The following is a 6,000-nucleotide window of genomic DNA, read 5'->3' on the forward strand; positions in this document are numbered from 1 at the left end:
AGAAAGCTCTGAGGATTGTTCCACCCTGGAGGTCAAAGCACAGTTATATACTTTTTGAGACAAAGGGCCATGTGTCAGATGAGGAATTGACAGTTGATATAATCCAGCCCTGCAGTACAAAGTGGGTAGTGGGTCATTGTGACCCCTTAGAAAGAAGGAAGTTTGTCTGTCCCCTAAGCAGGTATGGTTAATGCGGATGCACCATGCACACTAAATGGGAGGGAGGAGGCCCAAATGAGCAACGAAAAAGTTTATGTTTAAATTTTTTTGTCTTGCCATGAAATACGATTTTTATGTCATCAAGTCTTTAGAGGCGTGGCTGGATATGGAGGAGAGAATGGCAATGGTAGGGAGCCTGGGAGGGAGGTCTGGGCTGGACATAAGGCCTGGGGCAGTACTTGAAACCCCCACCCCCTCACTGGCAGGAAAAAAAGAAATAGAAAGAGAAGGAGAAAGACAGGCCTCTAGAAAGAGGTCTAGCATGAGGGAAAGGAGTTTTATGTCCAGGTGTAATCAACAGAATTAAATCTGCTGTGGCCCCCACTGTGCGTGCACAGGTGTTAAACTCTGTAAATGCAACTCTGGCGGTCATCACAGCAGCACCACACAGCAGGCCTGCTCTCCTCCCAGACTTCTGCAGATGAGGCCCCGAGAGGCTGAGGAGGCCTGTTCAGGGTCCTCCAGAGGCAAGTGGTGGAGGTAGGACTTTGAAGGCAGGCAGTCTGGCTGTGGAGGGGAGGTGTTCCCAGCCCTCGCCCTGGATGTCTCCAACAAGGAAGAAGAGGACCTGAGGGTGAAAATGAACACATGTAGTAGATTGCCCATGGATGGACAGGAATGTCAGAACAATATACCTTCACATAGAGCCTTGAGCGGTCTTCTTAGGTGTGGTGTACTCAAGTGTGTGTGTGTGTGTGTGTGTGTGTGTGTGTGTGCACGCCTGGAAGCGTGCAGCATAGGTGTACTTTTGGTACACAGTGAGAGAGAGTCAAACATGGGGAAGGGTTTGGGATAAGACAAGCAAAGTATGAGAAGCAATAGCATCATTAAGGGAAGCAGGGAATAATAGGTATGGCTTCTGGCCAGTTGGGCAGCATACCAGCAGGTCCAGAAGTTTGATACCCGCTCACAGAGTGCCCTTAGTTGTCTTCCTGGGAATTTTCATATGCTCCTTGTCCCCTTCCCCCACCTCGATTTTTAGAAACCGGCTGATGTTTCACTGAGATTTTTTTTTAATTGTACAATCAATTGTTTTGACACTGCCTCCATTTCTCTCTATTTAGTATCTTGAGATGACAGGAAAAACTGGCCCCTCCTTTATTTGAGTGTTGACGTACTGTTGTGTGTCTTTGGGTTCATGGTTCAGACACCACAGCACATGCCTCAAGACGTTTACCTTGAGCCTATGACAGCCCAGGCCCAGAGCTAGGCAGACTGGCCCTCTTCAGTGAGAGAGCTTAGCCACCTTGGCTGACCTCAGAGCCTTGAACAGGGAGATCATGTGGTCAGAGCCCCGCCTCCCTGCCCTTCACTCCCCAGGGTATAGTCCTCAGCTGGCACTGGTTGCTCTCACCTTTGGGCATGGGGGTGGACTTGGGAGTGTGGAGGCACTGAGGTAGGGGTTAAATCCCTAATTGTCCCCCCGCCCCCAGCCCTGCTTTCTGAGGACCTCTGCCTTCTTCACAATAGCATCGCCAGATATGAGGAGGAAATGGAGACATATTTTCAGCAGATCCCATTGCAGGTGAGTTGGAGACCTTTGTTCTCATTGCCTTAGTCTCCATGGCTGTAGAATGCGTCCAGGAATAACACCCACATCCTCAGGTCAGCGCACATTAGAGTTCTTGCAATGCTGCCCTATGCCTTGGGGTGAAGTGCACAGGCTTCCACATGAATGAGCCAGGCATTCCCCAAACCTGGGTCTCTGAGCCAGGTCTCTTCAGACTTCTTCATGGTGTTTGCTCAGTGGACCCTTGAGGGCGAGTAGAGCTGAGCCTCCAGAAACAGGCAGCCACTCTGGCCCATTGACCCTCACCGCAGACCACTCAGGAGGGCAGCTGAGAGTGTGCCCGTAAAGCCCCAAAGGCGCCCTTAGATGGCTCACATATGGTTTCACGAGGAAGCAATTGAGCTCATGGCATTAGCTTCCTAGAAACACACCACAGCCCTGATTTGTCTCATGGCTGTGCTGACCCTTGATTTAGAGCATCCTCTTTGGCTGGTTTCCAATCTGATATTGTACAGAAGCTGGGGGTGAAGATCTCCAAGAGGGGTCCCCGTTGTTCCCAAAGCAGAAAATCAGGATCACCGATGCAACTAGCAGCAGAGGAGATACCCAGAGAAAAATGAAAACACCTTGGACCTGGGTCCGAGTCTGATCTGAGCAAGGGGTTCTCCCTCCCCTGTGCTGTCCTATCCCCAACTTCCTCATCAAGAAAGCAGGGCTCCATGGTAATACCAGTGATGTTTCAGCCAACTGTGAGCTTCAAGGACGTGGCTGTGACCTTCACATGGGTGGAGTGGGGACATTTGGACCTGCCCCAGAGGAGAGTGTACCGTGAGGTGGCTCTTGAGACATGCAGTCGCCTGGTCTCCCTGGTTAAGGCAGTCGCTACCCATCCCAGACCCAGGACGTGGCTCATTTCAGGCATGCCTGGACTGGCCCAGAAGGTGCTGGAAGTGGGTCCCTTTGAGATGCAGGTCTGGGTATTGCTGCTTATCCCTCCTTCAGGGCAAGTCTGTGGCTTGTGGTTCAGGGTGTGGGGAGTCTACTTGGGAGGATGGGGGCCCCTCCTAGTCCATCCACATCTGACCCCAGGGGTGAGAGCTCGACCTGTCTCCCAGCAGAAAACCAAGCCCTCTGTTTTTCCTCCATTGACCAGGACTTCTGCTCTCAAAACCAAATGTGATCTCCTAGCTGGAGCAAGGGGAGGACCAATGGAGAGTGGGGCAGGGACCTCCCCAAGATGAGAACAAGCCAGCGGCTCAACAGTTCAAGTCCAAGGAGCAGAGAGGCCGCTTGCAGGAAGTTTGCTCACGTGTTCTCTGCTGCCACCTCATGTCCAACATGGCAGCCACGTTCTCATCCATGTCAGGCTGTCTCTGTCCAGCCCACCCACAGAGGACACTTGTTGCTGTTGTCAACACGTGTCTCACACATGCGTTCACTTCTGTCCCCATCTCCCTTTGGTCTTAACTCCTCTGCTACCATGTCTCACTCCCAGGTCCTCGTGCCTCCTGTTTTCCTCCAGCCCCTCATCCTGACTTCCATCCAGGGTGGCAGCCCCTCAGGCCTCCCCTTCCTGCTGGTCTTTGCTCTGCCATTTGGGTGTCCACCCATCTTCCACACTGGACACTTTCATGACTTCAAAATGATCCCAAGGTGTGGTAAGAATCCATGCCTTCCAGAAGGATTCCTATTAAATCACCATTCCTGGACCTGCTTTCCCACCTCCCCTCATCCCATAGGCCAACCACCTACCCTGCATGTCAGCCTAATTGGAATTTTTTTTTCTCCTGGAGCTATATGGAAATATTAAAACAGTTCTCATACCATACAGCTCATCTGTATAAAGCATGTAAAGGCTCTTAATACAGTTGCAGCTTGCGTATTTATCACCACAGCCTATTTTAGAACATGGTCATCTCCCCGACTAATTGGGCTGCTTCTGATTTTTTGTGTGGTTTTGTTTTAACTGATAAACTTTATTTTTTTAGAGCCAGTTTCATCCTTACAGAAAGTACAGGGTTTCTCTATGCCAACCCTCCCCATGCAGTTTCCCCTATTATTAATATCTTGCATTCAGTGGTACATTTGTTACAAATGATGAACTTACATCAATTAATTATTGCCATCAGAGGTTAATAGTTTACATTAGATTCACTCTGGTGTTGTACATTTTGTGGGTTTCGACAAATATGTGATGTCATATATCCACTGGTGTAGTGTACAGAGTAGTTCCACTACCCTAAGAATCCTCTGTGCTCCACCTGTTCATCCCTCCCTCCACCCTAACTCCTGGAAACCACTGATTAATTTACTGTCTCTATAAGTTTACTTTTCTAGAATGTCCTATAGCTGGAATCATGCAGTACTTGGTCCTTTCTGAGAGACTGCTTTCACTTAACAATAAGCGGCATCTATGTCTATCACACCACCTTCTGCCAGCCTAGCGGTGTTTGATTTATCCCATGTGTTCCTGCCCCTTCTTACCCTATAACTGTCATGTCTGCAGCCTCTCTTGTTTCTAACTCGGAAGTCTTACCTACTTTTACTTACCCTTGGCACTCAAATGACATCGTTCTGAATTCAGTTTACCAGCAGTGTCTTTCGTCTCTTCTACCCTAGATGTTACTTTCTGGCTGACCCGCACAGCCTGTCTTCCTTATTTCAAGATTCTGATGCAGATACTGCTGTAGAATTTTTATCTCCTTTCCCCATTTTTTTCAACAGCCAGGCATATCTTAGACATAGCTTAGCCACGCAAAGATTCCTTTCCTCCCCTTCATCCCCAGATACTCTTTCACTCCCCTTCATGAGGCTATTGTTTCATTTGAAAACTTTGTCTCATCAGAGATTCCAAGGCAGCACCCCAAAGGAACACAGCAGGGTCTTGGGAAGGAGGACAGTGTGGGTGTGGGAGTGTTGGGCAGAGATTAGGGCTTTCCCCAAGAGGGAAAGAAGGTCTGTGTTTAGCACAAGGAAAACATCCTCCTGGAAGTCATACTTTGCCAAATGGAGGATGCTTGTCTCCTTGGCAGGTATGGGAGAAAGGGATGGGAACCTGGAGACAGGACTTAATATTTCTGAATGTGGGTGGCTACCCACCTAAAAAGGGCAGTTGTGTGGGCAGAGTGACAAGTGAAGGGGGAATCTTGGAGGACTCAGTTGAGTGTCCTGAGCTGGGAGCCCATTGCACTCTTTATTAGAGGCCTACTACCGACGGCGACTGCAGCCATGAAATTAAAAGACGCTCACTCCTTGGAAGGAAAGTTATGACCAACCTAGATAGCATATTGAAAAGCAGAGACATTACTTTGCCAACAAAGGTCCATCTAGTCAAGGCTATGGTTTTTCCAGTGGTCATGTATGGATGTGAGAGTTGGACTGTGAAGAAAGCTGAGCGCCGAAGAATTGATGCTTTTGAACTGTGGTGTTGGAGAAGACTCTTGAGAGTCCCTTGGCCTGCAAGGAGATCCAACCAGTGCATTCTGAAGGAGATCAGCCCTGGGATTTCTTTGGAAGGAATGATGCTAAAGCTGAAACTCCAGTACTTTGGCCACCTCATGCGAAGAGTTGACTCATTGGAAAAGACTGATGCTGGGAGGGATTGGGGGCAGGAGGAGAAGGGGACGACAGAGGATGAGATGGCTGGATGGCATCACTGACTCGATGGATGTGAGTCTGAGTGAACTCTGGGAGTTGGTGATGGACAGGGAGGCCTGGCGTGCTGCGATTCATGGAGTTGCAAAGAGTCAGACACGACTGAGCCACTGAACTGAACTGAACTGAACCGATGGCTCAGCAGTAAAGAATCTTCCTGCAGTGCAGGAGACTTGAGTTTGATCCCTGGGTTGGGAAGATCCCCTGGAGGAGGATCCCCTCCAGTATTCTTGCCTAGAAAATACCATGGACAGAACAGCCTGATGGGCTGCAATCCATGGGGTCTCAAAGAGTCAGACCTGAGTAACTGAGCACAGTATCTTCAACAGATGGAGGAATCCCTCTCATGACAGTAACAGGGGTGGTAACATCAGCAGAACCATGTATAGCATGGTGCCCTATGCACCAAACACTGTGGGAGGCTCACAAACTGATTCATTTTGGCCTCAAAGTAACCCTTGTTAGCTAAGCATTCTTATTCCTGGCTTACCACCAAGGAAGTGGAACTTCAGAAGTTGTCAGCTGGTGGAGTCCACTGGCCAAGCATACTGCTTCAGGGACCCCAGTAATTTTCTGGTGAGTCTGTGGCATCAATTCTGGCATGGTTAGAGAGACCC

Source organism: Bubalus bubalis, chromosome 18 (assembly GCF_019923935.1).
Source record: "Bubalus bubalis isolate 160015118507 breed Murrah chromosome 18, NDDB_SH_1, whole genome shotgun sequence".
Taxonomy (NCBI): Eukaryota; Metazoa; Chordata; class Mammalia; order Artiodactyla; family Bovidae; genus Bubalus; species Bubalus bubalis.